The sequence below is a fragment of the Phyllobates terribilis genome, unplaced genomic scaffold (assembly GCF_046119375.1).
Source record: "Phyllobates terribilis strain yellow unplaced genomic scaffold, ASM4611937v1 Scaffold_5__5_contigs__length_657084704, whole genome shotgun sequence".
In the NCBI taxonomy this organism is placed as follows: domain Eukaryota; kingdom Metazoa; phylum Chordata; class Amphibia; order Anura; family Dendrobatidae; genus Phyllobates; species Phyllobates terribilis.
In genome coordinates this window covers 16643761-16655712 of record NW_027362765.1, presented here as the reverse complement: position 1 = coordinate 16655712, position 11952 = coordinate 16643761, and the positions used below count along the sequence as shown (strand labels likewise).

General features: G+C 42.8%; 1 pseudogene; it reads right to left on the bottom strand.

The window, feature by feature from the left end:
* Positions 1-4284: 4284 nt before the first annotated feature.
* LOC141270841 (uncharacterized) overlaps positions 4285-11952 on the bottom strand; it is a 42367-nt pseudogene continuing 34699 nt past the window's right edge.

Sequence of the window (11952 nt, the reverse complement as noted above, 5' to 3'; positions counted from 1 at the left end):
CCCATTTTGGCAGAAAATGTAGGCTGCTTAATAATGTGAGACAGCCTTCTTAAGTAGTCTTGCCTTTCATTGGACACACCTGCCAAACTAATTAGCACAGGTGTCTGCAATTGCTTACAGTGATATAAAGAGCCCTGACACACATCACCATCAATGAGTTTAACTGACAAACAAACAAATTCTTCCCTTATCACTCCTAAACACTTTTTGTATAATAATTTGGAACACAGTGTACATGTGCTTTTCCACAAAACACCAGTGGTTCACGTAGTGAATCTTACAGTTCTAACTTGCCAACCGTGGTCTGTATGGAGTTGTTCAATAAAGGGCCCAAAATTAAGATAACATAGATGGGAGAGGTCTCTATGAATAGGAATTCCTAAGTATTTGATACCCTGTGAGGGCCAGGCAAAGGGAAAGTTGGACTGGATGGAATCCTATATGGATTTGGGGAGGGAGACATCGAGGGCCTCAGACTTCGCTGCATTGATTTTAAAATTTGACCATGTAACAAAGTGATCTATTTCAGCCATAACAGCATGGATGGATATATGTGATTGAGTGATATATACTAGGACATCATCAGCAAATAGAGAGCACTTGTACTCGGTGCCTCCCACCTCAATCCACCTAATATTGGGGTTATGGCGAATTGATGAGAGCAGGTGCTCCGTCACTAGGATGTATAAGAGAGGGGACAGAGAACATCCCTGCCTTGTCCCATTGGTGATTGTGAAAGGTGATGAAAATGTTCTGACGCGCCCCCTGGGCCTTGGGACACCCGGAGCCGGACCCTTTTTGGTGGATGCTGGTGGTTGTAGTCTCCGTGGCGGCAACCCGGTTCCGTGGCTCAGGGCGGTCAAACCAGTGGCGGAACTATTTATGTGGTTTTGATGTTTAAATGTCCGACTACGCCACCCGTGGATTGCGGTCAGAGTGAACCGCCGCTCCAGGGCAGACCGCTGAGGCTGGTGTTGTGGGTGCAGCAGAGCGTAGCATAACTCCCCACGGGAGGAGTATAGCCTCAGGGCAGTGTATGCGGAGGATGGGGGTGATGGTGCAGGGCAGCAGCAGTAATGACACGGAGTCAGTGATGCAGTCCAGGGCCTTTACTCACAGTTCTTATTATCCAGACCACGTCTGCAGGTAACGGCTGCCCACGTCGTACTGTGCTCACCAGGTGAGGGGCTCAGACAACTCCCAGATAACTTTGGAGTGCTTCACAGGACCCCTTTTGTGTGTCCTTTGTCTGGCCTTTCTTACCAACCCTTCTGTCCGGCTGCCTCGGGCCTCCTCTTGGTAAACTTGGCGCCAGTTTCCCTGACCCTATGTGGTGCCTTCCTAGCGGGTGTAGCGAGGGGCTGCGCCACATAAAATGTCACAGCCTCCTGTTTCTAGCTGAGGGTCGTTTCCTGCCTCCACTAGTTTCGGGGACCGGTCTCCCCCTTTGGCCTGACCCCTCCACGCAGGTGGATTCGGTCGTGCGGTGGCGACTCGCCCGTCCGCACCACTGAGATCCCTTCGTTCCTCGTTCCTGGAGCCTTCTCCGCTCCTCTTCCTTCTCCCTCTTCCAGGCCTGGGCCTCTGTTACTAGGCCCGCCTCCGGAGCAGAGCTCATGCAGAGCCCCTGCTCCCTGCCACTTCTGCTGACTTCTCTGCACTGAACTAAGATGGTGCCCACCTTTTATACTCCCTTCTCAATGCACCCAGGAACTGCTTCCTCCCTGCTCCTGCACTACAGGGTTCCCCTTCCTCAGTGTTCCCTCCCCCCACTCCAGCCAGGGACAGGGACATATTGGTCGCCCTGCCCCACGGCAATGTGGTGTAATGCATGCAGGTGTCGGGTCCTGATCCACACTACATCCTTACCTGAGAGTGAGATATCACACCTCTGGGTGAGGTGCAATACCTCTGTAGCAACCGAGCCCTCAGGGTGCTACAGTTCCATTTATCTTCAGCCTAGGTGACGTATTGCGATACAGGGCCGTGATTTTGGCTATAAAAGGGTCCCCTAGACCCCTACCCCAAGCTTTTTAAGAGAATCATATATGGCGTGCCAGGAGACTCTATGGAATGCTTTCTCAGCATCCAACGAGAGTATCTAATTACAAATTTTTAACTGCATCTAGCCCAGGAAATACTTTGTGCCTAGTAGCAGGGTCTGCTAGTCAGCGGATTATCCCGGCTGTTAAGCAAGCTACACCACCTGTAGTTTGGACACTTCATTTTTTCAAAGGAAATGCTTCGGGACCACGGGATACTCAGTGAAGAGCATCAGGAGGCACCCCAAGGCATAGGGGCTCGGACTGGCAGTAGGATGCCTTGCGGTGGACAGCCGAGCTCGATCCTTATAAAAGCTTTTTAACTGCAGCAGCTTTAGTGGACGCTACTGGAGCTGGAATTACGCGGCTGCTGGCATGAGACTTGCCCTCCAATAGATCCTTGTAAATGGATTTAAAGTGTATTTATTCAAATTAGAGAGACAATTTAAATTAAAAAGCTTAGAGCTGCCTCCACCACAGGGGGGCTCGCTCGACCCACCAGCGGACAGGCACCAGTATTGGGAGAGGGGGGCTGGCCGTCAGGGTTCACCGCGGCTCTGGCACAAACCCGGCGACACGGAGGTGGCACGGGCAGGAGCGGACTGAACGTGTCGGCTTCTCACTTTTTGGATTTTAGAAGGGCATGACATGCCTATATCTGTGTCTCCCCCTCCTTTAACTCCTCCACCTCTTTTCTTTTCGCATGACTATATGTACTTGTCACTTTTCCATGTGTTAGTTGTGTCTTCTGAGCAGTTTGTCAGCTTTTGGACACCTTTGAAGGTGTTTTCTATGTGTTTCTATGTGTTTTTGTTTGCCTGCCATTGGTTTTAACGGTGTTCGAAGGTGTTCGACGAACAGTTCGGCGAACACACGGGTGTTCGACGAACCGAACCGAACTCGAACACTACGGGGGTGGCTCAACACTACTCACAAGCTCTCAATATAAGTATATGAGAGCCAGAGTGAGGCTCTCATAGACTTGTATTGAAAAGTGACCTTTGACGTGCTCCAGCATACACTGGAATTACAGGGCAGGTAATTTTTCACAGGAGACAGACCGGAGCGGCGGGGAAACCGATGAAGGCGGCGGAAGGTGAGTATATGACAGGACTAACTATTAAAGCACCACTCCAATGATGTAATAAAAAAAAATGCTGGAGTGGTGCTTTAAGTGTTTTATTATTATTGGCTTGCAGTTTTCTATTACTGGTGTTTTCACAAAGTTCGGCCAAAATGGGCTCATCTAGGGCAGGACAGGGGCGAGCTTATGCCACAAACCTTACTCCAGTCCCTAACTGGAAAAAGATTTGTGGCAAGTTGCATCTGACTCCACCACGCCTCCTCATCAAGACTGGCGTGAACGACATTGGTAGTCTTGAGGAATCGTGACCTAAGTGTTCTAAATTGCTTTTCCCATTTCTTGAAAGACGTGACTTTTTTGACCAACTGGTCTATTTTTATTTTACCATTTGTAAGTAGCACAAGCTTAAAAAAGTCTACCCCCCTCCTGTGTCAATCCTTTGATATTTAAGCAGATGTGATTCGTGCATAAAACATTTCAAAAACTCAGGGACATGAAAATGTTTTTCTGCTTCATTTTTTATAAGCTATATTTTATTTATAACGGTAAAGAACAAGACAACATGTAGATAAAGCAAATAAAGTGTCATTTTTAAACACGTGAAAATGAGAACACAACTTTTATAATGACGAACAGACAGATGATTGAGTAGAACACTTAGAAAATTAACGTCACCACTTAAAAGGACTGGTCCTAGCGCAGGTGTAAAGCAAGGGCCCCAGAAAGCCCAGGCCCAAATATTACTTATGCCTTACACAACAATAACACTACATTTACTCCCATACTCCTCATCCAGTCCAAACCAAAAGAAGTAGTGTAGAGAGTTCGTTGAATGACAACAGTAAACCTAGTTAATTGTCAATTGGGGAAGATGTCTCAGAAACAACAGTAACCTCTGTCTCAAGTTAAAACAACCAGATTTCCTGAGATTTATCTGGACATATTAAGTTATTTATTAGTGATGAGCGAGTACGTTCTGCTAACCCTTTCAGCGAGCATGCTCGTGTGCTTGCCGAGTATCTTCAGCGTGCTCGGGTGTTATGTTTGAGTCACTCCGTGCACATGATTTAAGACTGTTTGACAGCTTTAATACATGTGAGGAATGCCTAAGAAACAGGAATTCCTCACATGTATTGCAGCTGTCAAACAGTCCCAAATCATACGCACTGAGTGACTCAAACATAACACCCGAGCACGCTGAAGATACTCGGAAAACACCCGAGCATGCTCGTAAATCTCGAGTAACGAGCATGCTCGCTCATCACTATTATTTATATAAAGGGATATTAGTTAATCAAATTGACCTGGTGGGATAATGGTGGAGTATCAGCCCTTTTCCACACCATTATAACCACTTTTGTGGCAGAAAAAAGACGTATACGAAAGAACAGCCTTTTGTATGAAGCCTGGACAATATCATTTAAAGTGCATAAGAAGACAAACTTATGGAGAGAGGATCCTAGGATACTCAAGTTAAGTGTGCATAAAAAGGACCATTCCCGACCAGGACAATTTAGGGTCGGACCATAAAAAAGTAAATATCCAACTCAAAGATTCCCATTCTTTGCTGTTTAATTGGGTGTAGTATACTCTACAGCAGGAGCCCCAACCTCTGGCTCGTGGGCCCAAGCCGTGTGGCTCGTGGCTGCCTGCCAGCTTGGTGCATTAGCACCAGGTCTAGCAAACAACTATGAAGAGCAGGTCTCCAGATGGTGAATTTTGTGAGTAGCTCTGCAGAAAAGAGCAGATCTGAATGTGTATATTCTGACCTTGGGAGTTTGGAGATAATTTAAGCATGATAAACTGGAGACCAGATGATGCTAACTGTCAGAGGAGGTGCTTGAAGCTGGATGCAACAGTGTTGTGGAAGTTACTGAAGCGAGTCACTGCCTTTAAGACCAACCAAAGCCTTCAACCACTTCACCAGAACAGCGTCAAAAGATTTAATATCTGACGTAGACAGCATCTTTGCCAAAAAAAAACAAGAGCGGTATGGTCTACTAGATTAGGTAACGGGGATTGTGTCACAGGAAAGTGTAGGGGGAAGGTTTTCTTGAGCATCTGATTTGAGGGGAACAAGGCTTTTGGTTAAAAACACTTCGCATATGGTACATTAAAGTGGCTTGTGCTCTGTGTGAGTTTTTTGATGGTTATTAAGACTCGATTTCTTGGAAAAACATTTATCACATTCTGGGCATGAAAATGGCTTCTTCCCTGTGTGAGTTATTTGATGTCTAACAAGATCTGAATTCTGGCTAAAACTTTTTCCACATACTGGACATGAGAACGGCTTCACCCCTGTGTGAATATTTTGATGTGAAACAAGAGAAGATTTATAAATAAAACGTTTTCCACATTCTGAACATAAAAATGGCTTGACCCCTCTGTGAGCCCATTGATGTCTAACAAGATTTGACTTTGCAGGATAACATTTCCCACATTCTGAACATGAAAACGGCTTTGCTCCTGTGTGAGTTCTCTGGTGTGTAACAAGACATGATTTCTGGTTGAAAGATTTCCCACATTCTGAACATGAAAAAGGTTTTGCACCTGTGTGAATTCTCTGATGTCTATGAAGAATAGATTTCTCGCTAAAACATTTTCCACATTCTTCACAAGAGAACGGCTTCTCTCCTATGTGACTTTTCTTATGTTTAATAAGATTTCCTTTCAGGTTAAAACATTTCCCACATTCTGAACATGAATACGGCTTTGCCCCTGTGTGAATATTTTGATGTTTAATAAGAGATGACTTGTCGGTAAAAAGCGTCCCACATTCTGAACATGAAAATGGCTTCACCCCGGTGTGAACCCACTGATGTCTAACGAGATTTGATTTATTATTAAAAGGTTTCCCACATTCTGAACATGAATATGGCATTGCGCCTGTATGAATTCGCTGATGTGTTGCAAGACCCCATTTCTGTTTAAAACATTTTCCACATTCCGAACATGAATACGGCTTTTCCCCTGTGTGACTAATTTGGTGTCTAAAAAGAATAGATTTGTCGCTAAAACATTTCCCACATTCTTCACAAGAAAATGGCTTCTCCATTGTGTGGGCTTTCTTATGTTTAATAAGTTTTGATTTCCAGTCAAAAGATTTGCCACATTCTGAACATGAAAATGGCTTCTCCCCTGTGTGACCTCTTTGGTTTATGACACCTCTACTGTGACATTTATTTTTCTCAAAATTATGTGTTGAATCAGAAGATAGGACCTGTTCAAAAGGATAGGATGATAGATCTTTGCTGTGAAGGGTTATATTTGGAATTATGACATGTTCTTCACATGTATCTTGTGTCATACCACGATCATCTGCTTTACAATCAATAAATATGCGATATTCCTCTGAGCTCCTGGGACAGTCATCTGACAAGAGTAAAATTAAGATTTTCATTAGTTTTGAATATTATCACCTAAAATTTATACTGATATTTTACAACCTTTATATCTAAAAAATATCCATAATAATTAGGAGGCAAGCAACAGAATTTGCGCTCTACGCAGAGGGTGATGCAAAATAGATCACAATCTAACTGTTGTCTAAAAATAAGCACCAGAAGATGATGCTAGGCCTAAACTGTTAGGCAAATTCTCCCCACGACAGCAGTGCCAATACATGTGAACACTAACTTCTGTTTGGGCACCCCGCAGGGCTCAGATGGGAGTAGCATTTTGCTTTGGGAGGGCCAATTTTGCTAGAATGGTTTTTGGAAATTATTACTTCTCCAGCACCTTTCCGCTACAAGTACCACGGAAATCCCCTATTGTTGCATCAACAGATGACCAACCAAAGCTAAGGCTTGTTTTTTTTGCAGGATGACTAAGTTTTTACTGGCAGCATCTTATGGTACATAATGTTTAATCGCTTTTTATTTCGACTTTAAGGAAACAAAATGAACAAAAAATAGAAATTCAGGAATAATTTTTTTTTAACACTGTTCAATGTATTTTTTTTCAACTTTTTTTGTCTTGGGGTCAACACAATTACACCAATTACAGCAATGCAAGATTTATTTTTTTTTATGTCTTGGCATTTTTGCATAGTGAATGATTTTTTTTTACCACTATAACATAACTATATTTTTAATTATTTGCCAATAGGACCATATAAAAGTTTGTTTTTGAGTTCAATTGGCATCCTCAGTGATAACATTATTTTTACATTCAAGTTTTGATTGTTTTTTTTACCACTTTTTGTGTGGTGGTATGATGAAAGAATAGCAATTTGACAAGTTTTTAATTATTTTTGTTATGACAGACAGGTTAATTCTGTGACTGTTTTATAGCTTTTTATATTCTGAAATTAGATTTTTTACTATGGAAGAGCCCTGTATACAACAGAATCTCAGCGCAAAAGAATTACAAGCCGATACGTGGCGTGCTTTATGTATCACGGTAATAACAGAAGAAATTTGATTTTTTACTGTAGAGCCCTGGATACAGGTGAATCTCAGCGCAAAAGAATTACAAGCTCAGAAGTGGCCTGCTTTATGTAGCAAGGTAGAACCACAAAAGAATTGAGTTTCGAAGGTGTACTCTTGCATGGAGCACAATATTAGCAGCACAACAGAGTTATATGCTGAAATGTGACTGGTGTCTCTGGACCACACTATTAGCAAAAAGGATTGATCTGCTGGAAGGTCGATTTCACAGCCACACAGGACCCTATCTATCTAAATTAGCTGAATGACAAGCAACCGTCTAGCTAACTAGCTCACTATCCGGTAGCAGGAGCAGCCTCTCTGCGCTGTTACACTGACAAAATGTAGCTAAAACAAAATGTCTGCTCTTTATATGGAGAGGAACATGTGACTTCAGCAGCCAATGACACAAGCCCTTGTGTCTGGACGTTGTGGATGATTCCTGTGCCCTGATCGGCTGTCGGAATCTCCACACATTAAGTTAAGAAGAAAAAAAAATTAACAGTCCAACACTACTCTTACCTCTCCCCACCCCCTCCTCTCATCAAACAAGTCCCACCCCACTCATCATACAGCACCACTATCATAGCCAAAGTCCTAAAAAATACAGTAGTGGAAACGCTATCCATTTAAAACACTTTTGTAGATTTTCAGTAAAATAGGGTGTCCGATCACGAATCCGAATGTGCAATGTTCGTGCCAAATTTAAAATAAATGAACGTTTTCTGAACATGTTCTCTCATCTTTAATTACTACTCACCTTGGTGGTTATCTATAGGAATCTCCTCTTTACACCACTCATCACACCTCACATACGTCTCTGTAGTATTAATATGGGTCAGATCTTCACCCTGAAACAAATATTGTAAAAGTCACAGACAGATGGAGAAGTCACATCTATGATCAGCTCTAATCCTGCCATCTCCACCATTCTCATTACACAAGTATAAAACATATAATACTGGTGGATAAAACAAGACTGAGCACAAGACCTTCACAGCAGTCTACACATCATAGGGGAGATCTCATGACACCTTCTCTCCATCTACCTGATGATCCTGAGGAACATTGGGATTTTTTTGTTTACAGTCCAGTAGAGGAAGAGGACAGGGACATCTCTCTGGTGTTGTCCTCTTACTGGATAGAACTGGAGGAAACACATACAGGGACTGAATTCATTATTTACATATAGATAATTATAGGCCATGTGTATTTAGTCCTGTCTATTACCTGGTGATGTGAGGGGCTGGGGAACCTCCATCATGATGTCCTCGTACAGATCTTTGTGTCCTTCTAAATACTCCCACTCCTCCATGGAGAAATAGACGGTGACATCCTGACACCTAATAGGAACCTGACACATACAATGATACCGTCATCCCCCGATCCCTTCATAGTGTTATTATATAATGTCCCAGCAGTGTCACCTCTCCAGTCAGCAGCTCAATCATCTTGTAGGCGAGTTCTAGAATCTTAAGGTCATTGATGTCCTCATGCATCAGGGGAGGTAGAGGCCTCATGATGGGGCTCAGGGGTCTTCCCCATCCCTCAGACACAGGGTCCTGACAGCGGTCACTAGAGATCTTCTTCACTACTGTGTAATCCTGGTTATGGAGAGACACATTAATACATCTCACTACAAACATTTCCAGAGTCCTCACTTCCCCAGTTCTGTCTGTTATTTCCATAGATAAGAATGATGTAATGTGATGTCACCAGAATCTCTCACCTCTCCAGTAAGTCGGAACAGGATCTCTAGGGTGAGGTGTAATATCCTCTCCGCCATTTTGTCTGTGTCCCTATGCATCCTTCATTGGTCAGGAAAATTATATCGATCAATTTTTAGTATGTTATAGTCTAGGAATCTAAAATGAAAGAAGATAATTTGGTGTAAAATCATACAAAATGTATGTTCCAAATACAATCACTTGAGTTGTTATGCCGGTATAAAGCAATAATGCATTAGAGCACTTTATACATCTAAAAGTCACACAGAGGATACCTACAGTGGGTACGGAAAGTATTCAGACCCCTTTAAATTTTTCACTCTTTGTTTCATTGCAGCGATTTGGTAAATTCTAAAAAGTTTATTTAATTTCTCATTAAAGTACACTCTGCACCCCATCTCGACTGAAAAAAAAAACAGAAATGTAGAAATTTTTGCAAATTTATTAAAAAAGAAAAACTGAAATATCATATGGTCATAAGTATTCAGACCCTTTGCTCAGTATTGAGTAGAAGCACCCTTTTGAGCTAGTACAGCCTTGAGTCTTCTTGGGAATGATGCAACAAGTTTTTCATACCTGGATTTGGGGATCCTCTGCCATTCTTCCTTGCAGATCCTCTCCCTCTCCAGTTCCATCAGGTTGGATGGTGAACATTGGTGGACAGCCATTTTTAGGTCTCTCCAAAGATGCTCAATTGGGTTTAGGTCAGGGCTCTGACTGGGCCAGTCAAGAATGGTCACAGAGTTGTTCTGAAGCCACTCCTTTGTTATTTTAGCTGTGTGCTTAGGGTCATTGTGTTGTTGGAAGGTGAACCTTCGGCCAGTCTTAGGTCCAGAGCACTCTGGAAGAGGTTTTCATCCAGGATATCTCTGTACTTTGCCGCATTCATGTTTCCTTCAATTGCAACCAGTCGTCCTGTCCCTGCAGCTGAAAAACACCCCCATAGCATGATGCTGCCACCACCATGTTTCACTGTTGGGATTGTATTGGGCAGGTGATGAGCAATGCCTGGTTTTCTCCACACATACCGCTTAGAATTATCACCAAAAAGTTCTATCTTCGTCTCATCAGTTAATTTTGCTTCATCACTCAATTTGGCTGGACAGCCAGGTCTAGGAAGACTTCTGGTGGTCCCAAACTTCTTCCATTTAAGGATTATGGAGGCCACTGTGCTCTTAGGAACCTTGAGTAATGCAGAAATTCTTTTGTAACCTTGGCCAGATCTGTGCCTTGCCACAATTCTGTCTCTGAGCTCCTTGGGCAGTTCCTTTGAGTTCATGATTCTCATTGGCCTGACATGCACTGTGAGCTGTGAGGTCTTATATAGACAAGTGTGTGCCTTTCCAAATCAAGTCCTATCAGTTTAATTAAACACAGCTGGGCTCCAATGAAGGAATAGAACCATCTCAAGGAGAATCACAAGGAAATGGACAGCATGTGACTTAAATATGAGTGTGAGCAAAGGGTCTGAATACTTATGACCATGTGATATTTCAGTTTTTCCTTTTTAATAAATTTGCAAAAATTTCTACATTTCTGGGTTTTTTTCAGTCAAGATGGGGTGCAGAGTGTACTTTAATGAGGAAAAAAAATGAACTTTTTAGGATTTACCAAATGGCTGCAATGAAACAAAGAGTGAAAAATTTAAAGGGGTCTGAATACTTTCCGTACCCACTGTAGGTCCTGTCAATTGGGATTCCAGGAGTTATAAACAAATTCAATATGCAAATTGCCTCTTCAGAGAAAAAGAGGACTTGAACTCTATAGCGCCACCTATAGGAAGCAGCAATCCTACAAGTCACAATCAACCCTTTAACGAGTCATGCAATATGACTTAGGATAAAAGTCAAATCAGAATCTCAATTTGCAGACACTGTGTTTCCGGGTATCGCCCCTCGTCAGTGCAAAGTATGAGAACTGATTTAGCTAGATGAGAGGCTCTGGACTGAGGTCTAAGGGGTAATGTTTCTCCTTGTGGAGAGTGACATACCATAATTTTGGAGATGATTAACAATATCATGAACTCCACATGCAGCACAAAAGTCTTCATACAGCCAATAGAGTATGTTAATAGTTAATTTGAATACATCTTGTCAATCAACGACAAGTTCTGGAAATACTCCAGCTACTACTCTACTTTCTGATGTGCTCAAGAATAGTGCTTTTTCTGCTTCATTGCTGTAAGCTATGGGTGCATCATTCAGGCCAAACTCTCCTCAGTCCTTGTATCCCATCATATGTAAAAGGGGGGGGTGAAGGGAGATCGGCTCACCAAGTGCAGAAAAAATGTTACCTCTATAAATGAAGCGGTACCAGGGCTCCAGACTGACTTCTGGGCAGGAACAGCACAAGGAAAGAAATTCCAGCATTCACAGAAGGTAAAAATATTAAAACATGACTTTTAATAGCGACATTAAAAATATCTAAGATCAAAACATCTGAAAAATAAAATAGAAAAGGGGCGGGAAGAAGGACAACAGGGGAGGCACAGTTCTATGCGTTTCAGGCTCACAGACCCTTAATCCTCACAATGTGGGTGTCCAGGTCAGAAAGATTTGAGGCTGCCATTGAACCGTGGCCCTAAACCTGAGGTGTTAGGGTGCTGCAAAACAATGGTGTGTAAGTCTGCCACCTTTAGGCTGGATTGCTGGAGTTGTCCTACCAAAGCAGCC